Here is a 23,845-nt window from a genome sequence, read left to right on the forward strand (position 1 = left end):
TCTGAAGCTTTCCATAGCACTGCTATGGAAAGCGCCGACCCCATCTCCTGGAGCAGAGAACCACTGCGATTCTCCGCTCGCGGACGGCAATTCACAGCGTGCTGCGAATTGCCACGATTCTCTGCGGTCAGATAGGCTGACAGTGGAGATCCATCTGCGGCTCCTGCTCCCGGGTGGCGATGACCCCAGGAGGACCCTTCCAACTCTACCATTTGAGGATTCCTCATCACCGATGGGCTATAACAGCAGGCGACCAGTTCCAGCCCCATTGTGTCTAAGAGAAACAGAAAGACTCCAGCGGGCAAAACAGCGCAAAACTTGTATCACTGGAAAACATCTCCTGGTCGGATGGATCCAGATCGCTGTTGCTGATAGGAGGTCAGAATTTGGCGTAAGCAGCATGAATCGCTGACCCCTTCCTGTCAGCCGGTCATAACATGTCAGCACCGCCATCTAATCTACAGCAACTACAAGCAGCTTCCTGTCCGTAGGGGCCGATATTCCTTCAGAACGGTTTCATCACCGAGTGGAATCTACACAATGGTGAATTTCCAAAGTTCTGAAAGCCCCAAAACAGTCCAACGCTACTAGATTACCTACTAAAGCGGCCGGTTGGTGTACATAGGTGACATCGCTGCGTGTTCGATGCCCGGCGATAACTCCTGTATCTGATGGGTCCGCGGTTTTCGCACACTCGCTGTGTAATGCGGCGGACGCTTTGGGAAGACGTAGTAATTGCCGGCTGGAGAAGTCTATTACTCCGCCGTGCAAGAAACATTCATTTTCTGAAGGACTTTCTGCGCTGTAATACGACTTCTTACCAAGTGTGTGACCTTTAAATATTCATCTAATGGATCCCTGACATTTCAATAGCCGAATGGCGCCATCAAGCCACATTTTCAGGCAGGCAGGGTAAAAAAAAGAAAAAGCTAAAAAAATTAGAATTAAAACAAGAACACCGCACAGCAGCTATACGACCTGAGGAGGCGTCTTCAAGACGCAGGCGTCTACGGGGAAACGCCGGCCTTACCTGCTGTATCATTTGTGAACACATTGTTGCCCTTGTACTACATCCACATCCAGAGCTGCTGCTTCCTCCCGCCTGGAGCCTGTCAGCAAGGTGGTGAGAGAAGCACTCGGCTCAGCGGCCTTAAAGGGAACCTGCCAACAAGTTGTTACAATGCAATCTACGATAAACCTCGCTGCTAATGAGACTTCCTTATGGCTCGTTAGTTTAGCGGTACGGGTTCCGATACCGTTACAATCTGCTGTCGAAGTTTTCCCGCGCCGTATTCTAATGAGCTGGGAAAAAAAAAAAAAAAGAATCCGATCTTGGAGAAAAAAGTCAGATATTTCCCTCAGCGCCGCGCCGCCCGCGCCTGTTCTTGATTGGCATGTATACGGATTTCTCCCCTTCGCTGTAATCCTGCGCCATTGCAAACCCTACGAACCTCCACTTTCCCCAATTCCTCATGCACACGGGCGGGTCGGATTCCGCACGCAGAATCCAGTCCTGGCAGAAAGGTCGCCATATCCATTATGGAAGGACCGCGGAGCAAACGGCTTCCATCGACCTCAATGAAGTTGTTCAAAAATGGGGATAATGCAGCGATTTTTCAACCACGAGCGGAAACCGCAACCAGTTTCCGCTCATGTGCATGAAGAAGCTCTTCCCCATAGCATGCTAACGGCGGTGCGCGCTCCGGATTCCGCGATGCAAATCCGCCTGTGTGCCTGAGGCCTTACTGAAGGCCGCCGTACTGCACATGCACCTTGAAGATCATTACTCCCGCAGTCATCTGACCCTGGACGCAGCGGGGGTAACGATCCTCTAGGCGCATGCGCAGTCACCGCTAGTAGGGGAGATTTCCGCAGGACTGCCCTTTCCGTGGCATGGATTGGATACATACTCTGCCATGTGATATCAGATTTATGGCGCGTCACATGTCGGTATTTTGCAGCCATATTTGACGTAGAATCCATGATATTCCGAGTCGAGTCCTCATTCTATTCCGTGGGATTCCGCGCTGCGATTATTTTTATCCAGCGCAAATGTTTCCTGCATACGGATTTCAAATCCCTGTGCGGATAAAGTAACCTCTGCCTTCTTGATCGCGATCTCACGCCGTTTCCGTGTATAACCTGCGCCAGGAATTCCGCACAAGGATTTGTCCATTTAATAGAGCCAACTGTGTTTCCGCAGCGCGACGGACGCACAGCAGAGACAGACGAGCGGCTCAGCTACAACACAGGTGAATATATGTCCACGAACGGCGCCGGGGGAACTACAGGGAAACCTCCATGCTTTACACTGCGGTCTGTATCCACAGAAACAGAAATAAGGTTGATACTGCAAAGTGACGTGACTGTGCAAATGAGGTATGGAATAATCCCTCTGCAGCGCCACCTATAGGAAAGTATGTTCCCTGTGGGTCACCGTTGACCAGCCTTGCCTCATGGCTAGAGATGTAGCTGTAGTAGAATACCCGAGTACATACAGCTGTTTTAGGGTTCTTGCCCCTCATCAGTCTGCTACAGGGATTGGGCTTTTATCTGCAGTCATGTTGCAAGGCTTTTTAACCCCTTAAAGACGCAGACCCCCCTTCACCCATTATTTACCCATCACCACAGCCGTCTGAGGACTTCGTGTTTTTCGCGGGACGCGGCGCTGTATATTTCAGGGTTACCATTTCTTGCACGGAAAAAAAAGTAAAAAATTTTAAGTGAAATATTTTTAAAAATGCAATTTCCCTATTTCTGCGTCTTGGCGTTACGGCGTGCACACTGCGCCAAAACTGAGGCCATAACTTTATTCTGCGGGTCGGTACGATTGCAGCGATGCCAAGTTTTCTTTAACCCTTTCCAATCCACTGTCTGACGTCTTCAGACATTCTGATTGAAGCCTGTACAGCTCCGATGTCAGAAGACATCCGGCAGAGTATTCTCACTGTATATTACTGGCCGCTCTGTTGTCGGAGGCCTCTCCAGCATGTCCTATACCGCAGTACTGGCTCTAGCCAGCAGATGGCGCCATCATATAATGGCAGAAAGAGAAAGCCCCCTAGGAAACCCTGAATCTAAAATTAGATTGCAAAGGGTTAAAGATCTTTTCTGTTATCGGAACCTCGTATTTCCACGGCCGGCGCGAGGCTCATTTTCTGTGGTTTCTATTGGTACCATTTTGAAGTATTTTAGGACTATCAATTGTTTGGACATTTTTAAAAGGAGACGGGTGAATAAGAAAAAGGCGCAGTTCTGTCATCGTGAATGTTTCTTCGGACCACGTTCACCATGCGGGATAAATAACGTGTAGTTTTCATACCGCGGACTTTTATGGACGTGGCGATATCAAATATATGTATTTATTTTATTTTTTCCCTTAAACTCCCCATACAGGACTTGAACCTGCATACGTTTAATCACTTACGCCATATACTGCTATACTTGAGTATTGCAGTGTATTGTATTTCTGCAAGTATTATATTAAGACAGGCCACAGGCAACTCTTAATAAGAAGATATGCATGGCAGCCCTGGGAGGCGTGAAAGGCCCCTGGTTGCCATGACACCTGAAAACTAAAACACATTGTGGGGGGCCATTAGAGACCCCTAAACGCCAATCAAGAACATTTAGATACCACAGTGAGAATTGACATATACAGTGCATCCTGGGCGCTAAGGGGTTAAAAGGTTGGCTATTGAAACACATGGTAGCTAACTTCCAAGAGGAGGCACTGTGGAGACCTTATATCTTGCTCATTTGCATAGCTTTTTCCCAGGAGACATTGCATGGTCGATAAGACTCGCTGGTAGTGCTCTCCACAAGAAGAAACATTACTCCCTCGTATGTCACGACCGGTGAGCTTCAGTTATCACCCACTATCATGTGAGCAGATCTGTTAGCAGACCAGAGCCGTCCTTCATACGGGGCGATCAGGGTCACTGCAGCATCCATTGTGCTGGCGAAGCACCTGCAAACATCTCCCCGATGACACCAGCAAATAGATGAAACAAAACGGAGTCTGGCCGGCTGTACGCAGCCGCACATAATGAATGCATCGATCAATGGAGAATCAGGAAAGACCAGAAGTAGGGCTGAGCAGATGGGAGCCCCGAGACCGGCCAAGGCTTGTGGAACTACATGGTCCAGCATGCTGCCAGAGTCTGCTAGCCTTTACTGATTTACCTCTTGTTGCGCACATGCAGGTTCCAAATACAGATTATTCATGTTGGAGGCACAATGCAGTCCCCAAATCTTCTGATCAATATGGCGGCGCGGCTACTGCACGCGCTCGACCACCCAATGGCATTCGCCTACAGGCCATACCCAAGGGAAACTACATGAAAGCAATATGGGCTTATGGTAAAGTTTTCAGACTACATGGAGAAGACGGCGGATAACACCTACTTGTAAAATTCGGGCTCTACAGACTATAGTTCATGTTGGGCGCACTCCATGTTTCCGGAAACTGCCTTTAACCCCTTACTGACCGCCTCCATACATGTACGGCAGATGCCAGTGTATAGAGTGGGCCGAGCAGAGGGTAGGTGACAACTGACCACTGGCTGCAACGGCTGAGATCGAAGATCACGCTGATCTGGGCCAGTTAACCATTTAGACGCAGCTATCAATTGGCCTGAGGTAGGGGGCTTCCTCTGTCCCCCAAAAGGCCACCTGCAACAAGATAGAGGATTGCCAGTTACAATGCCCCCCCAGGATTCTCATGGACTTCCTCCAATTAAATGGGTTGTCCCACGTCGAGCTGTTTTGCAACAGGAAGCAGACAGTGCCGTACATTACGCAGTGGCCCAGGTTGCTACTGCAGGCAGAGTCTTGGCAAAGTAACTGGGACTCTACTAATCCGGGCCACTGCGCAATGTACAGCACAACCCTTATAAGCTATACCTATGGCAGGGCTTAAAGGGGTATTCTGGGCATTTACTATTGATGACCTAACCTCAGGACAGGTCATCACTGATCATGGCGGTCCGTGGCTCAGGATCCCATGCTGATCAGCTGATTCTTCAGCCCGCTGTCAGAGCGGTGAAACTGGACGTTTGCATTGAAATCATACAGATGTGGATGTCCAGCTCGCTACACCGCCATCCGGCCAGCCCTACTACACCGACAGCCGGCCGGAGGATGAAGCAGAAAAATGGCTGTTTTTTAAAGCTACTTACACAGACAAAGGTGTTAAATGCGGAAATAGCCTGAATTTCCTTTGCCCTGCATTCATCTGTTGTCATCTGTGCTCCATATTATGCGCGTATTTTTTAAGCAGGCAATACGGACAGCTTAAATCGCATTGATTTACATTGAACTATTCTAACGGTCCGGATCTTGGTGGCACAGAAGCTCTTTACGGAGCAGGGAACAAGAAATCCTAAAAAGCCTTCAAAATCAGACATCCTGTAAGTGCCGACTGTGAGCCGCTCTCCACATCCGTGATGTCTGCCAGCCGCACAGGCCGACGCTGGCGCTCAGCGCACGTTCCGCGAGATGGGATTAATCTCCAATTTGTCCACACACACGAGCAGCCAAAATGAAAGAGAGCCAAAAAACTGGAGAATTAGACCGAGTGCCTGAATACTGCAGGGTGGTCCGAATAATGTACAAAGCATCTAAAGACTGGCATCTGTGACGTCCCGGTAATCCGCAATCCAATAATCCAGTTATCATCCTACAAAGTATCCCCAAAGTAAATCCAAACTCAGAAGTGGGGGGCCAACAGTCAGGAAGAAGTATATGAAGAATCTACAGGAGACTCGCTGTGTATCTACATTAGTTAGTTATACTCCACAGCTGCACTCACTGTTCTGCTGATGGGGTCACTGTGTACATACATTACTTATCCTGTATTATACTCCAGAGCTGCACTCACTATTCTGCTGGTGGAATCACTGTGTACATACATTACTTATCCTGTACTGATCCTGAGTTACATCCTGTATTATACTCCAGAGCTGCACTCACTATTCTGCTGGTGGAATCACTGTGTACATACATTACTTATCCTGTATTATACTGCAGAGCTGCACTCACTATTCTGCTGCTGGAGTCACTGTACACATACATTACTTATCCTGGACTGCTCCTGAGTTACATCCTGTATTATACTCCAGAGCTGCACTCACTATTCTGCTGGTGGGGTCATTGTGTACATACATTACTTATTCTGTACTGACCCCGAGTTACATCCTGTATTATACCCCAGAGCTGCACTCACTATTCTGCTGGTGGGGTCACTGTGTACATACATTACTTATCCTGTACTGAGCCTGAGTTACATCCTGTATTATACCCCAGAGCTGCACTCACTATTCTGCTGGTGGAGTCACTGTGCAGTACCTTACAGCTTCAGTCTCTAATGGTCCAGACCGCTTACATCTAGGGACCCCATCCCGAATCGGTTTTAATAGGGACACTATTACACAGGACTTCCCGGATGCCGGGAAGGTCGTCTCAGTGACGATCGTTCTTGTACATCAAAACATACTCAGTGAATGGATGTGGAGCGAACCTGCAGACTGCTCTGTCCGTCCGCCTCCATTCACAGTAAACAGGCAATCGTTCATCCATGAACTGCCTGTTCACACGGACCGATTCTATACCCGATTTTTAGGCATACGTAAAACGAACGCCGAATGAATTCATTCGCTAATCAGTCTGAAGGACAATCGCTGATCGCAGGAACCTGAACTGTACGTCGGCCGGTGTGAGCCGAGACCGGACCCCGTTACATGAGGAGGGAACGTGATGTGGATGAAGCCAACACTCCTCCCCATGTCACCCCATTCATGTACTATTATTCATTAATCCGAGAAAACGCAAAACGGCGACCACAGAAAACGGCGCCGCGGCGTAATAAATACCCCATCAGTACAAAATAATGAAATTACTGAAACGTTCAGACAGAGAGGCCTAAATACTGATTGACGAAGGAGCGGAGCGCCAAGACCGACGGCAAGGAACAATCAGATATCAGAAGACGGGCAGAAGGTCAAATGGCAGCTGGGAAGCACAATCAGACAAAAGGGCCGTCTCCTGGTACCCTGTGGCGTCCGGATCCAGCCGTACCTGCAATACGCTTTCACGTGGTGCCAACGAGCCGACGGCGCCACATCACCTGCATTGCCTGCACATGGAAGGAGGGGGGTATATATGTATATCCTGTACGTGGTTCTACGGATACAACTGCTGCCTGTCGGACGGCCTGCACACGACGCCTTACCATGAGGCATCCTGAGCCCGCTGCCTCAGGCCCAGGTCCTCACAAGGGCGGTGACGGAGGCGGTTCTGCATGTATACGCTGTCCTGTATACTGTAACATATATGCAGAGCAGCCTCCGACCCCGAAGCTGTGCGGGGAAATATTAACGACGGCCGACACCGGATTGGAAAATGTTCATTTTCAAAAATTTGCTAATAAACGTCCTCCTGCCGGGTCATTTTAATGCGTTTCTGTTGAGTAATTCCATCTTCTACTTTAGCAGGTGGGAAGAGCGCAGGCGCGTTTTTCACGCCGAACCATTTCACGTAAACTGAAATCTTCCAGGTCGCCGGCACGGCGCTCGTCATCTAGAAGTTGAAATGAACGGGCAATGAACGTTGAGACGGGCCACTAACTGCCCGACGGGGAGCGGTTGTCACATGTGGTGGAATATACCGCCATACAAAAATCTGCGCCAAAATCCGCAGTCCAATGAGGCCCCTCTCATACAGCCATTTGTTTCAGCATTTAATGCTTCCCATGCAGCGCTGGACGCCGTCCGGTCGCATTGCTTTCAGTGGAGCCTAGTAGACATGCGCTCGATCGCGGCGCTGGAGCCGAGCCTGTTCCGTTTGATGCGTTTAGCGCGACTCATCAATGAAATAAAATTTCAACAATGCGCCGTGATTTAAATTGTGGCGCGCTGCAGTGTGCGAGCGGCCTGAGGGTGCGTTCACACGGGCGACTTGCTCACATGACAACTGGCTGATTGCGCTACGGTCAGATATCGCACGTGAAAATAACATATTGCTTTCAATGCGTTATTCGCAGGAATGATTTCTCCCAGACTGATGGTCCGGAACGCAAAAGTCGCAGGAAGTCCTATTTTTGGACGATTCCGCTGCAGAAAACCCCCATTAAATCTTATAGCAGCAAAGAAAAAGAAAACTGCAGAGCGGCGGCACGTGGATGTGATGTTCTGCGAGTGCGATGCAATGTTGTTATCGTGCAGCATGACGCCGCTCTCACACAGTCCGCTTTTTTCAGCGTTTAGCGCGGCATTTAAACCCCCGGCGCTTCCATTGCCTTCTCAGACGAGCGTCCAAACGCCGTGTTTCTCGAGCGTTGTCGGTTCTAGTTTCGCCGTTTACGCATTTTTTTTAAACGCGACGTGTCGCCCATTGAAATCAGTGGGAAGCATTTTCAACGCTGACAGACGCGGTAGAGCGCAGCGTCCTGCCGGGAAGAGCAAAGTGTAAGTGGTGACGTCATCGGCGTGCTAAGTGTAAGTGGTGACGTCATCGGCGTGCTCGGCCTGCCTTGTTACGTGTAAATAGACCAGCTGCAAATAATGGGCCGTATTTTTGTGCAACGCACAAAACTCGCACGAGAAAACCTCCAGTGTAAACGCGCCCATCGCTATTTTTTCCGCGGCGCGTGAAGGTACCGTACAATGCTTATTAACCGGCGAGAAAAGTTCGCGTATCATCTCATGATATTGACAGGTTGCAGCTGTTGGCGCTCCGCTACCACGGGTTACTCCCACTCAGCTGACCGCTACGTCCACCATCATCACGATTCCAAAGCTGGCGCCAATCTCTGTTTTACGAAGCCGAGAAAGATGCCTGCGATGTAAGTTTAAGCCTTGGGAAGCTCCAGGGTGATGCAGTGTAATACGGACAGGCATCTACCAGTTTATGTTGAGGCCCACGTGGTCCACAAGTCTGCAGGAAACACCCCGGATGACCCGCGCCTGAATGTTGCTCGTTAAGACCCTCAGGGTCCTCTTATGTGGGCCGATATTAGCGTTAACGAGCGCGGATCGCCAAGACTGGAGCTTAACCGGCCGTCTAGGCTGCTATTATACGAGTGCTTGCAGCTAGAGCTCGCGTCCCGACAACCGCCGGGCTGCTGGCAAATGCAGATGAAACCTGGCGACTAGCACTAATACAGCCCGTTAACGCTTATGTAATCGCGCTAATTGCGGAGCTTCACCTGTGCTTGTTAGTGCAGCCTGACAAATAGTGGGAAGACGCGAGCGATAGCGGCATCCACTGCGCTCATATAATAGCAGCGTAACATCAGACAATATATGATCGTTGATCCCCCCTTCATGCACTCTTCGGGGATGGGGGTCCACTTAGAACCCCCTCAAGCTGCAGTTAGTGCTTGGCGCTCACCGTAACACAAAACCGCGACATTCCTCGCTGTCTGGCGACTTTCTACTTATGACATGACGCTTCGGATGAACTACGTTAATATCTCGCAGAAGGAAAACCTTTAGAATCTGATTAATCAGCGGCGCCGTAAAGTGGTATAATCGGACAAGACAGGTGACAACTCCTCCACTAGGGGGCATACATTTACAGATGTGACCCAGTTACCTTATGTGGAGACTGGACAGAAGCGGTACGGAACCCAAAATCGCATCCTCTGTTCATATACCCTGCACTCAGGATAGGTCATCAATATCTGGTCAGTAGGAGTCTGACGATCAATATCCCCCGACATCAGCTGCTGAGGGGGGCTGCAGGGCTCCGGTGAGCACTTGGGCCCCTCCGCTGCAGACCAGGCACGGAACTGGGAGTCAACTGGTGTCAGGCCATAAGACAATCTGACGTCACTGAGGAGAGGCTGCGGCGATCACCCCAGCAGCTATAAATACTACCCTAGTTATCAAAGATGGCCGGCCATTGTACAGCACAAGTACCGCTACCTCGTGTCCCCCCATTTTCGGGTGTAGTCACTATGCACATACATTACTTATCCTGTACTGCTCCTGAGTTACATCCTGTATTATACTCCAGAGCTGCACTCACTATTCTGCTGGTGGAGTCACTGTGTACATACATTATTTATCCTGTACTGATGCTGAGATACGTACTGTATTATACCCCAGAGCTGCACTCACTATTCTGCTGGTGGAGTCACTGTGTACATACATTACTTATCCTGTACTGATCCCGAGTTCCATCCAGTATTCTACTCAAGAGCTGCACTCACTATTCTGCTGGTGGAGTCACTGTGTACATACACTACTTATCCTGTACTGCTCCTGAGTTACATCCTGTATTATACCCCAGAGCTGCACTCACTATTCTGCTGGTGGAGTCACTGTGTACATACATTACTTATCCTGTACTGCCCCTGAGTTACATCCTGTATTATACTCCAGAGCTGCACTCACTATTCTGCTGGTGGAGTCACTGTATACATACATTATTTATCCTGTACTGATGCTGAGATACGTACTGTATTATACCCCAGAGCTGCACTCACTATTCTGCTGGTGGAGTCACTGTGTACATACATTACTTATCCTGTACTGATCCCGAGTTCCATCCAGTATTCTACTCAAGAGCTGCACTCACTATTCTGCTGGTGGAGTCACTGTGTACATACACTACTTATCCTGTACTGCTCCTGAGTTACATCCTGTATTATACCCCAGAGCTGCACTCACTATTCTGCTGGTGGAGTCACTGTGCACATACATTACTTATCCTGTACTGATCCCGAGTTCCATTCAGTATTCTACTCAAGAGCTGCACTCACTATTCTGCTGGTGGAGTCACTGTGTACATACATTACTTATCCTGTACTGATCCTGAGTTACATTCTGTATTATACCCCAGAGCTGCACTCACTATTCTGCTGGTGGAGTCACTGTGTACATACATTACTTATCCTATACTGATCCTGAGTTACATCCTGTATTATACTCCAGAGCTGTACTCACTATTCTGCTGGTGGAGTCACTGTGTACATACATTACTTATCCTGTACTGATCCTGAGTTACATCCTGTATTATACTCCAGAGCTGCACTCACTATTCAGCTGGTGGAGTCACTATGTACATACATTACTTATCCTGTACTGATCCTGAGTTACATCTTGTATTATACCCCAGAGCTGCACTCACTATTCTGCTGGTGGAGTCACTGTGTACATACATTACTTATCCTGTACTGATCCTGAGTTACATCATGTATTATACTGCAGAGCTGCACTCACTATTCTGCTGGTGGAGTCACTGTGTACATACATTACTTATCCTGTACTGCTCCTGAGTTACATCCTGTATTATACCCCAGAGCTGCACTCACTATTCTGCTGCTGTAGTCACTGTGTACATACATTACTTATCCTGTACTGCCCCTGAGTTAAATCCTGTATTATACCCCAGAGCTGCACTCACTATTCTGCTGCTGTAGTCACTGTGTACATACATTACTTATCCTGTACTGATCCTGAGTTACATCCTGTAATATACTCCAGAGCTGTACTCACTATTCTGCTGGTGGAGTCACTGTGTACATGCACCGCTACCTTGTGTCCCACCTATTTCCTCAGTCTGTAAGTTCGTGTCCTTCTATTTCCTACTCCGACTGTAAGCTCATGTCCCCCATCGATGGGGATCCCAGACGGCAGACCCTGGACAGAGCCGTCTGTCTGCAGTGACAGTGAGCCCAGCGAACAGCTGACTGGAGGGGATCCCCACTGATGGCCCGCCCCCAGGATGGATCACCAATACTCATCAGCACCCCTGAAGTACACGGACCGCAAAAACAAAAAAATATCCAAGCGAAAAAATACGCAAGTGATACACAACACACGAGGCTGCGACTCCAGACGCGTCGGCCATCATTTGCTGCGAGTCACGTCTAACAACTCGGCAAAATGACCATTACAGGATTCACTGAGGTCCCTTTTATTAACCCTTTCACGTCCCCAGGCGTACGTTTATGTCCTGGGCGTGTGGGGCTTATATGGACTGAGACCAAGAACCGATCCCGCCACACACACTGCGGGCGTCAGCCATCCTTGACCGCTAACACCCGCTGGCAACACAGGCAAACAGCATGCATGCTGATTACGGCTGTTAACCATTCAAATGCTGACTGTGGCATTTAAACACACCGGTTGGCATTCAGGGGTCCCAAAAGGCGCCCCAGCAGTGTGACCGGGGGATAACATTCGGTTGTCATGGCAGCCTGAGGCCTTCTGTAGGCCGCCTAGTACTGCTGTAAATGACTGCCTGTGGTAGGTCATCATAGACTGCCTGTCAAAATGCATTATAATGCAATACTATGGTATTGCATTAATCTGTGTGAGCAATCAGATAAACACTGAGTTCAAGTCCCCTGTGGGGGACTAAAGAAAAAAAAGAAAACAATAAGCAAAAAAAGTTTTAATTAAATATTAGAAAAAGTTAATAAAGACAAAAAAAAAACAAAAAAACAACCTTTTCTCAGTTGTCTCATCAAAAAAATGTGGAAAAAAAAAAAATACATTTTGGTATCTCTTCATCCACAAACATCCAGATTATTAAACTTTTACATTCTTAACCCCGCACGGTACAAAAAGTAGCTCTACACAACGCCAGAGCTGCGCTCCCTTCACTCACCCTGCACTGAAAAAGAAGAAGGGACCCAAAGGTCGTATGTACCCCCAAAAATGGTACCAAAAGAAAAAAAATCCCTCACACAACCCGACGGACGCAAATGTAAAACAGTAACGTGGGACTAAAGATGGCGGCAGACGGCTAGTTTTTGTATTTTTCATGTTGCTCTGCATTAAAGCCACCATATAAGTTTGGCGCAGCCGTAATCGTACCGACCCGCGGAGTAAAGAGAACGGCATTTTACTGCATCCTAATTGTTGTAAGAGCAAACTCTAGTCCAGAATTGCGCAGCTGTACGCTTTCCTCCCCACTTGGAATCATTTTAAGTTTTCCGGTACATTATATGTAGCCGCTCGTCCCGCAAAGAATAATCTGTAAATATCCAGAAAAATAAGAGTTATCATTTTTAGAATGTGGGGAGAAAAGAAAAAAAGAAAAGGGGGCGACAGCGGAAGGAAAACGCTTCCCTCTCCGTGGATCGGCCTTGCATTTAATCTTGCGGTAATGTGATTTTTGCGCCTAATATGCTACATAAGAGATCGCCCGTGGCGCGAGCCTGCAGCAGGTAAGACGGCGGGGGATGGGAGCTCAAGTCTCCTTCTGCGGCATTATGACAATGTGAAGTCGTTCCGCCCAAAATAGTTTGCGCCTCAGCTGGCGATCACAGGTTTATTTTCACGTCTGCCGCCCTTAGGGGGTAAAGCGATGCGGAGACGAACAGATGGCGCCGGCTTGTAAGTTCGTTGCACCTCTACAGGCGACATCAGAGGTCTCAGAATGTAAAGAGGGCCGCAGCAGCTTCTCCCCATGCCCGGATCCGTTCTGCACGCAGCGGGCTGGAACAATGCGAAATGATTGCGGACACGTGCGAGGATCCCGGGAGCAGACACATCGCTTGTCAGTCTCATCAGCCGCACGCTGCCGATGCGGAATACCAAGTGCCAGTCTGTGTTCCTGGGCACGGAGAGCATGATGGGTAATTATCCGGTCCACTACAGGTATCCGCGCTGCATTGCATTACAGTCCGCCTCTCCGGGGAGGTCGGCAGGATGGCAGCGGCTGCACTCCGCCAGGACAAGTGTCCTCCACCACACAAAGGACTCCGTGTAGTTTATTGAAATCACATTAATGCGGCCAGCGGGAGGAATAAGCCGACAATGGCGAGAGGTGCAAACACAGCTGTGCGGAGAACAAAAGGTTGGGGCTGGCAGCGAGGGACGGGCAGCCTCTGCAGCACAAAGCAGAGCCGTCGGGGGGCCGCTCAGAGACGGGCGAGCATGTACCGTGCATGGAGGCTGCATACACCGCGCCAAGGGCAGCACAATGCAGCCCCGGGATCGCTCCTTCCAGCCTCGGAGCTGCAATCCGAGTGCAGTGCATGCCTTATTAATAATGCAGCCGCTCAACACTGATATCCTCCGCTTCCTCTCTCCGTCCAGAAACCAACATTTCTGCGAGCATAAGCAATTCTGCCGCGTGACGTACAAGGAAAATGCCCCTGCAGTTCGTGCTTCTCCATTTGCTGAGTGCAAACTATTGTTCCCAGTTATCAGCCAACACATCTACACTCCTATATCGGTATAAGCGGATTTGACAAGGAATTCTTAAGGGTCTCGTTCGCATCCTTGGGAGTCCATGCCGTCGTTTATAAATGGCGCAGATTTTTTTCAGCACACGGATTTCATATCCGTGCGTGCAGAAGTATACGGAATGATGCGCCGCTTGCGAGGCGGACTCCGCGAAGAAGCGTCTACGGAAATTTGCGGAATCCATAGTGAAAACTTTGATGCGAATTCGGCCATGTGGACAAACGGCAAGAAATTCCGCACGACTGCGGTTTGGACCGTGTTCACACCGCCGTTATTGTCACGCGTGTTTTGTGCGTTGCGAGACGCACGGAAATATAACCCATTGTTCACACGGGCGATTTTCCTCTTGCCACGATAGAAGAATCACAGCAGGCGCTAATTGTCAGGCGATTTCACACCTTATTTTCTATGGAATCACTGGAATAAAAGGCCTCGTACCTTCATGCACATGCGGTCTGCATGCACATTCACAGATGCAACTATTCCGCATCGCCATCTGCAGGTTAGGCATGCGGTGGAATATCCCACATGCGGTTGCAGCCTTATAACATGCGCTCTCACAATGCTGCGCCATAAGCTGCTCCTAAAAATTGTGAAAAACATGACCCCAAGGAGCAGCAACCATTCCCGCAAGCCGGATAACAAGGATCTCGTTCACATCTGCGTCGCAGGTTCTGTTCGCAGCCTCCATTAAAATACGGAATGATACAGAAGCTGCACGCAGCGCCATCTTATCCTGGAGCACGCCGGACGCCGTAAACCCAACAGACCCCATTATAATTAACGGTACCATCATAAGACGCGCCCGTATGCCAGGTGGGTTCCGGAAATACTACCCCTGCCACGCACCAACCCTGCGAAAACGTGCAAATACTGCGACATCTTGAGAAGCGCCATCACCCCTGCAGGCTGGCAGCGTACACTTAAAGGGACCTTCACCTGGGGCGACCACGGGCACATGAGCACCCAACAGCCGTCCCACAGACTGCTGCCCGACTAACCCTGCTATGCAGGAGCGATAGTCGCTCTGAGAATGCGGCGGGGCGGGCCGGAGATGGCTTTTGTCTGACAGTCGCTCGGTTCTTCGTTCCGCTAATAACCAAGCGACTGACAAGTTGGCGAATTCTTGCTGAGCGCCCAGTCGGCGGCCGTGGGCACGCAGGACGATCATCATCCGAATTTACCGTTTCCTAAGATAATCGCCCCGTGTAAAGGTGCCTTACGGCGCTCTTCAGAATACGATGTTACATACACCCCACTGTCGCGGGTTTCCATTTTACCTGCCATAGGGCTTAAAGAGGGAGCGCACCAAGATGCACAATTCCTCCGCGGCTGGTCGCTTTGGGGTCGGGCTTTCAGCGCCTCAAGCAATCAGCTGACTTTGTGGTGGAAGCCACGGCCATCAGAGTATTTCCCCCTGCAATGGCCGCCCCAGGGAAATGTAGTATTACGGGGTGCCCATTCATATGAATGTCCGTCCTGTAATGGAAGTGCCGCACAGGCTCCCCCAGAACGTGAGCCGCTCTCTCAGTGGGTCTGGGTCATCGGGGGCCAACTACTATTGATGACCTATCCTAGGGATCCCAGCTTATCGGGCGCCTGCAATACACACGAGTGGGAGCATAAGCTGCAGCGCCAACCAATATGTAGTGGCCGGCACTTGTAACTGCAGGCTGGGGTCTTGTTGAAATCAATAGGAGCTATGTCTGCAATTACAAGCACCGGCCACTACATATAGGTTGGCGCTAGAGCTTCCATTCCTACCTCTCTGTATTATGGCAATACCAACTGGCACACAATCAGCCGGTATCCTGAGCGTCCGACGGATGTCATATCTTGTGGATACGTCATCAATACTAATTTTGCGTGGAAACCCTTCTAGATGTAGCGGTAACTGCTGATCTGCCCTCCAGATTTGTGAGCGGAACTCCACAATTTATTACAGAAGCAGCAAAGTAGATAAAATAATAAGATTTTACCAAATCTGAGTCCCCCGTGTGGGAAAAAAGGAAACTACGTGGAACTCGACAAGCGAACGCGTGGAGCGGTATATAAGCCCGCAGGATATCCGCGTACGCCTCGGGTTTTTACCCTCTGCTACAAATCTGCATGTGACACATGCAGCGGAAATACGTGCGCCCCAAGGGCCCCTATACACAGCGATAATTACCGGGTAATTATCTGATGATTAGCCGGATCGCGGGAATCTGAGTGATAACCGTTCCGTGTGAGCGCTGCAACGAATGAACTAACAACAATTTGTTCGCTTATCATTCGCTTTCCGTTTCGGCAGGCATAAGGATGAAACGGCGGAGCGGGCCGTGTAACCCGGCGATCATTCACTGATCATTCACTGACTGCGGCCAAAGCCTTCCGCGTATTCGAATGAAAATGCGTGGGAACGAGACTGAAAGCTACCTTCACGTTGTGTCTAGCAGCGGCCGCCGGAGGATTTCCTGCTACATACCGCCTCTGCATGCCACTGTACAGCCATATGGCGGCATCCATATGGCTGGGTTCACACGAGATGGATTTGCCGCGGAATTTCGCCGCGGCAAATCCGCATGCGCCCGCTTATCCCGGGATTAGCCAGCCACGTGGACAAGATTTCTCAGAAATCTTGTCCACACGGGATGGCAAATCCGCTGCGGCGCGGATTTGCCGACCGCAGCATGTCCATTTTTTTTCCCGCTGCGGCTGCACTCTCCTCTATGGGAGCGCCGGCCGCAGCGGAAGAGCGAGCGGCCGGGCTGCTTCAAAGCCACCGCGGGTTCTCCCGGCGGAAATCTTGCGGTTTTTCACTGCAGCCAAACCGTGAGATTTTTGCCGAGAATCCGCCCTGTGAGAACCCAGCCTACATTCCCGCAGTACAAGGGATGGGGGTTTTTTTGCTGTTTTTTACTACAATGACCCAAAAAAGGTGACAAGGACACCTGAACTGGGAGGGGCTTGTGGACATGTTTGAAATATGAGATGGGAGCTTTCATGGGGCTTAGGACCCTTAAAAAGGTTGTGCCATTAGGGAATCTGGATGTTATAGAGGAAGGGCCCCGCGTTCACAGCATAGAGCCGCTAACACCACATTTGAATGACCGCCATGTAGTACCACACTTCCCCTGCGGAGGCAGATGTCTAGCTGGCCACAACTTCCCCAGACAGAGGGGCTGGACTCACTGATCCCAGCTGGTCCCCCCTTCTACTATGCAGGAGGGGAGAAGAGGATGCGAGGACCGGTGATGGGGCAGAGCGGGAATCATCAACACTTCAAGTCTGCAGACAGGACATGCGGTCACCAGGCATCAATGTGGACTTGATATGGTCATCTTTCCATGGAACTGTTGCATCTACACCCATCTGGACCCCCCACCCCCAACCCCCCATCACTGCAAGCCATCCAGGAGTTTTCTGCAATGTCCGCCATGCTTAGGTAGGTTATAAACAAGTCAGTCCAGCATGGAGGCGGGCTGCTGTACGCCAACGGTCTGTGGCAGGTGTCCCCAGACCTAACAGCCCGCGGCTACAATACAAGAACTTGCAGCTCACTTTTGTGGCTTCTTCAGAGTTTGCAGGAGCAGAAACAGATTATTCACTAGCGGGACCGGATGATATAATGTCTGTAGGACTGCCGCTCATCCGCTAGTGGACACAACAGTCCCACAGACTGCAACTGTATATGTCCCGCCGTGCAGACCCCTCATGTAACCCTCCCGGAATCCTACCGTCTCCCCCCAGTATCTAACCATGACCCCCACCCCCCTGTGCATCCTCCCGGTATGTCACTGTGCCTCACCCCTTTTGCTATCTCACTGTGCATCCCCCCCAATGCATTCTACCGTGTCCCCCAACATGCATCCCCAGTATCTCACCATTTTTCTCCCTGCGCATCTTCTTGGTACTCAACCGTGTCCCTCTCCCCCCTTTTATCCCCCGGTAGCTCACCGTGTCCCTCTCCCCCCTTTTATCCCCCAGTAGCTCACCGTGTCCCTCTCCCCCCCCTTTTATCCCCCGGTAGCTCACCGTGTCCCTCTCCCCCCCCCCTTTTATCCCCCGGTAGCTCACCGTGTCCCTCTCCCCCCCCCTTTTATCCCCCGGTAGCTCACCGTGTCCCTCGCCCCCCTTTTATCCCCCGGTAGCTCACCGTGTCCCTCGCTCCCCTTTTATCCCCCGGTAGCTCACCGTGTCCCTCGCTCCCCTTTTATCCCCCGGTAGCTCACCGTGTCCCTCGCTCCCCTTTTATCCCCCGGTAGCTCACCGTGTCCCTCGCTCCCCTTTTATCCCCCGGTAGCTCACCGTGTCCCTCGCTCCCCTTTTATCCCCCGGTAGCTCACCGTGTCCCTCGCTCCCCTTTTATCCCCCGGTAGCTCACCGTGTCCCTCGCTCCCCTTTTATCCCCCGGTAGCTCACCGTGTCCCTCGCTCCCCTTTTATCCCCCGGTAGCTCACCGTGTCCCTCGCTCCCCTTTTATCCCCCGGTAGCTCACCGTGTCCCTCGCTCCCCTTTTATCCCCCGGTAGCTCACCGTGTCCCTCGCTCCCCTTTTATCCCCCGGTAGCTCACCGTGTCCCTCGCTCCCCTTTTATCCCCCGGTAGCTCACCGTGTCCCTCTCCCCCCTTTTATCCCCCGGTAGCTCACCGTGTCCCTCTCCCCCCTTTTATCCCCCCGTAGCTCACCGTGTCCCTCTCCCCCCTTTTATCCCCCGGTAGCTCACCGTGTCCCTCTCCCCCCTTTTATCCCCCGGTAGCTCACCGTGTCCCTCTCTCCCCTTTTATCCCCCGGTAGCTCACCGTGTCCCTCTCTCCCCTTTTATCCCCCGGTAGCTCACCGTGTCCCTCTCCCCCCTTTTATCCCCCGGTAGCTCACCGTGTCCCTCTCCCCCCTTTTATCCCCCGGTAGCTCACCGTGTCCCTCTCCCCCCTTTTATCCCCCGGTAGCTCACCGTGTCCCTCTCCCCCCTTTTATCCCCCGGTAGCTCACCGTGTCCCTCTCCCCCCTTTTATCCCCCGGTAGCTCACAGTGTCCCTCTCCCCCCTTTTATCCCCCGGTAGCTCACAGTGTCCCTCTCCCCCCTTTTATCCCCCGGTAGCTCGCCGTGTCCCTCTCCCCCCTTTTATCCCCCGGTAGCTCGCCGTGTCCCTCTCCCCCCTTTTATCCCCCGGTAGCTCGCCGTGTCCCTCTCTCCCCTTTTATCCCCCGGTAGCTCGCCGTGTCCCTCTCTCCCCTTTTATCCCCCGGTAGCTCACCGTGTCCCTCTCTCCCCTTTTATCCCCCGGTAGCTCACCGTGTCCCTCTCTCCCCTTTTATCCCCCGGCAGCTCACCTCTCCCCGCGACTCCCGAGCATCTCAACCTATCCCCTTACACAACCCCCCCAGCATCTCACCGTGCCCCCTAGTATCTTGCAGTGCCCCTCTGTAGCTCACATTGTCCCCCTCTGTGCATCACCCCATATATCCCTCCAGTAAATCACCATATATCCCGATGCATTCCTCGAGTATCTCACCGTGTCCCAGCATGCATCCTCCAACCCTCCAACATCTTCCAGTGTCCGCTCCCCCATATCTTGTGCTGTGTCCCCCTGCATCCTCCCAATATGTCACCATGTAACCCCCCCCTTCCCCACCTCCCCCCCCCTCAGCATCTAAGGGACTGTCAAACAGTCTCCCACAAGTAAAACCAACAATCCCACGGGCTGCATCAGTCAGATACTATCTGGTGAAGTGACATCAATGTGCCCACATGGGGGCCCTACTATTGTGTAGTAGACCGGCTACTTGACTCCTGATATGTGGTTATCCCTAGTGTAGGATCAATTATTATACATCCCCCACATACCAGTATATTCAACTGTATCTAATAAGTCACCTTATACCACTAGACAACCGCCACATCTCACCACGTCCTGTTCTACACCGCCACATCTCACCACATCCTGCCTGACACCACATGTGCCATATCTCACCACACGCCACCACATGTTATCATATACGGTGGTACTCCGCACTGTCTATGTGGGTCCATAACCCACAAGACAGACCCCCCCCCCGGACCTGCTGGACTCGTAGGAGTTTAGGATCAGTCCCGTCTATATTAGCAGTATATATCTTCTATAGCACACGAGGCTCCATCATATACACCGCCAGCTCAGGTGCCGTACACCTTCCCAAACCGTAACTCGGGTGTACTAAGGAGAGTCCAGGACAGAAACGTCTCACGGACCAGTATCTTCCCGTATCCCCCAGTATCTGGCCATGTCCCCACATGCATCCCTCGTTATCTGGCCATGTCCCCTGTGTATCCCCTAGAATATTGCCAGTCTCTTACCACATCCATCCTGTGCATCTCCCCCGCATCTCACTGCACCCCTTCAAAGTATTTTCATGTGTCCCCCCCATGCATTTCACCCCATCCCAGTGTCCCTCAGCATCCCCTCAATGCATCTCCCAATCACCCCCCCCCCACACACACACACACACGCGCCTCGCCGCGTCCCCTCCGCACCTCCCCCAAGCGCCTCGCCGCGTCCCCTCCGCGCCTCCCCCAAGCGCCTCGCCGCGCCTCCCCCAAGCGCCTCGCCGCGCCCCCTCCCCCAAGCGCCTCGCCGCGTCCCCCAAGCGCCTCGCCGCGTCCCCTCCAAGCGCCTCGCCGCGTCCCCTCCGCGTGTCCCCCAAGCGCCTCGCCGCGTCCCCTCCGCGTGTCCCCCAAGCGCCTCGCCGCGTCCCCTCCGCGTGTCCCCCAAGCGCCTCGCCGCGTCCCCTCCGCGTGTCCCCCAAGCGCCTCGCCGCGTCCCCTCCGCGTGTCCCCCAAGCGCCTCGCCGCGTCCCCTCCGCGTGTCCCCCAAGCGCCTCGCCGCGTCCCCTCCGCGTGTCCCCCAAGCGCCTCGCCGCGTCCCCTCCGCGTGTCCCCCAAGCGCCTCGCCGCGTCCCCTCCGAGTGTCCCCCAAGCGCCTCGCCGCGTGCATCTCCCCCTGTGCATCTCGTCGTGTTCCACCAGTGCATGCCCTTAGCATCTCACCGTGTCCCACAGCATATAGCCATGTCCTCCTTGTATCCCCCCCCCCAGCATCTCGACATGTTCCTTCCCCAGTTTGCCTCTTGACATGTTGCCCTGTGCATTCCCTTAGCATCTTGCAGCGTTCCCCTTTGTATACCCCCAGCATCTTGACGTGTCCCCCTCAGTCTGCCTTTAGGCATGTCCCCTCCGTGCATCCCCCAGCATCTCGCTGTGTCCCGTCCCCCCCCCCCCCGTGTGTCCCCAGCATCTCGACGTGTCCCCCCTCCCCCCACAACATCTCAGAATGTGTCCCCCAGCCTGCCTCGACATGTCGTTCCATGTATCCCTGCAGCATCTCACCGTGTCTCCTCCCCCTCATCCCCCCCGGACATCTCCACAGGATCTCACCTTGGTCCCCCCCCCAATTTTCTCCACATGTCCCACAGAACATCAGCTGCACCTCCTCCCCCTCCACATGCGCCCCCTACTCACCGGCACCGTGTACTGCTCGTGGACGGATCAGACCCCCCCCCCCGCGATATATTATATATATCTACATACAGAACCCCCCCCCATTATATACATCTAGCGCCCCCGTGACTTGCTGCGCCCCTCCCCCACATTGACCTCAGCAGCATCTCCCCCGTGTCTCCCCTCCCCCACCCCGGCCCCCCTGCACTGCGCCCCTCCACCCGCCGCCGCCATTACCGGTAAGGTCTCCGCTCGTGATCTTCCGACGCGTCCCGGTGCCGATGGTGTCAGCTCCGTCCTCTCCTGTGTGTGAGGGATGAAGGAGGAGGAGAGAAGGAGGAGGCGGGAAGCTGCGGCCTGTCACCGTGACATCACCTCCGGGTGCGGGAGGAGAGCCCGACACACAGACCCTCCGCGGCGGCCATGGTGCCCCCCCTAGCCCTAACATCATACATGCTACAGTACAGACCCCTCCACATGTTACCTCACATCATACATGTCTACAGTACAGACCCCTCCACATGTTACCTCACATCATACCTGTCTACAGTACAGATCCCTCCACATGTTACCTCACATCATACCTGTCTACAGTACAGACCCCTCCACATGTTACCTCACATCATACCTGTCTACAGTACAGACCCCTCCACATGTTACCTCACATCATACATGTCTACAGTACAGACCCCTCCACATGTTACCTCACATCATACATGTCTACAGTACAGACCCCTCCACATGTTACCTCACATCATACATGTCTACAGTACAGACCTCTCCACATGTTACCTCACATCATACATATCTACAGTACAGATCCCTCCACATGTTACCTCACATCATACATGTCTACAGTACAGACCCCTCCACATGTTACCTCACATCATACATGTCTACAGTACAGACCCCTCCACATGTTACCTCACATCATACCTGTCTACAGTACAGACCCCTCCACATGTTACCTCACATCATACATGTCTACAGTACAGACCCCTCCACGTTACCTCACATCATACATGTCTACAGTACAGACCCCTCCACATGTTACCACACATCATACATGTCTACAGTACAGACCCCTCCACATGTTACCTCACATCATACCTGTCTACAGTACAGACCCCTCCACATGTTACCTCACATCATACATATCTACAGTACAGACCCCTCCACATGTTACCTCACATCATACCTGTCTACAGTACAGATCCCTCCACATGTTACCTCACATTATACATGTCTACAGTACAGATCCCTCCACATATTACCTCACATCATACATATCTACAGTACAGACCCCTCCACATGTTACCTCACATCATACCTGTCTACAGTACAGACCCCTCCACATGTTACCTCACATCATACATGTCTACAGTACAGACCCCTCCACATGTTACCTCACATCATACATGTCTACAGTACAGACCCCTCCACATGTTACCTCACATCATACATGTCTACAGTACAGACCCCTCCACATATTACCTCACATCATACATGTCTACAGTACAGACCCCTCCACATGTTACCTCACATCATACCTGTCTACAGTACAGACCCCTCCACATGTTACCTCACATCATACATGTCTACAGTACAGACCCCTCCACATGTTACCTCACATCATACATGTCTACAGTACAGACCCCTCCACATGTTACCACACATCATACATGTCTACAGTACAGACCCCTCCACATGTTACCTCACATCATACCTGTCTACAGTACAGACCCCTCCACATGTTACCTCACATCATACATATCTACAGTACAGACCCCTCCACATGTTACCTCACATCATACCTGTCTACAGTACAGATCCCTCCACATGTTACCTCACATTATACATGTCTACAGTACAGATCCCTCCACATATTACCTCACATCATACATATCTACAGTACAGACCCCTCCACATGTTACCTCACATCATACCTGTCTACAGTACAGACCCCTCCACATGTTACCTCACATCATACATGTCTACAGTACAGACCCCTCCACATGTTACCTCACATCATACCTGTCTACAGTACAGACCCCTCCACATGTTACCTCACATCATACATGTCTACAGTACAGACCCCTCCACATGTTACCTCACATCATACATGTCTACAGTACAGACCCCTCCACATGTTACCACACATCATACATGTCTACAGTACAGA

The 23,845-nt window shown here is 51.6% G+C and overlaps 1 protein-coding gene across 1 annotated transcript in view; it reads right to left on the bottom strand.

Moving 5' to 3' along the window:
- The window catches only part of FAM168A (family with sequence similarity 168 member A), an 83,654-nt gene extending 61,668 nt beyond the window's left edge, over window positions 1–21,986 (bottom strand). Inside the window, exon 1 of the mRNA XM_066588331.1 lies at window positions 21,901–21,986. The gene's annotated coding sequence lies outside the window, so the exon portion shown is untranslated. The remainder of the gene's footprint in view (window positions 1–21,900) is intronic.
- Between the last annotated feature and the right edge of the window lie 1,859 nt (window positions 21,987–23,845).

The sequence above is a fragment of the Eleutherodactylus coqui genome, chromosome 1 (assembly GCF_035609145.1).
Source record: "Eleutherodactylus coqui strain aEleCoq1 chromosome 1, aEleCoq1.hap1, whole genome shotgun sequence".
Lineage (NCBI taxonomy): Eukaryota > Metazoa > Chordata > Amphibia > Anura > Eleutherodactylidae > Eleutherodactylus > Eleutherodactylus coqui.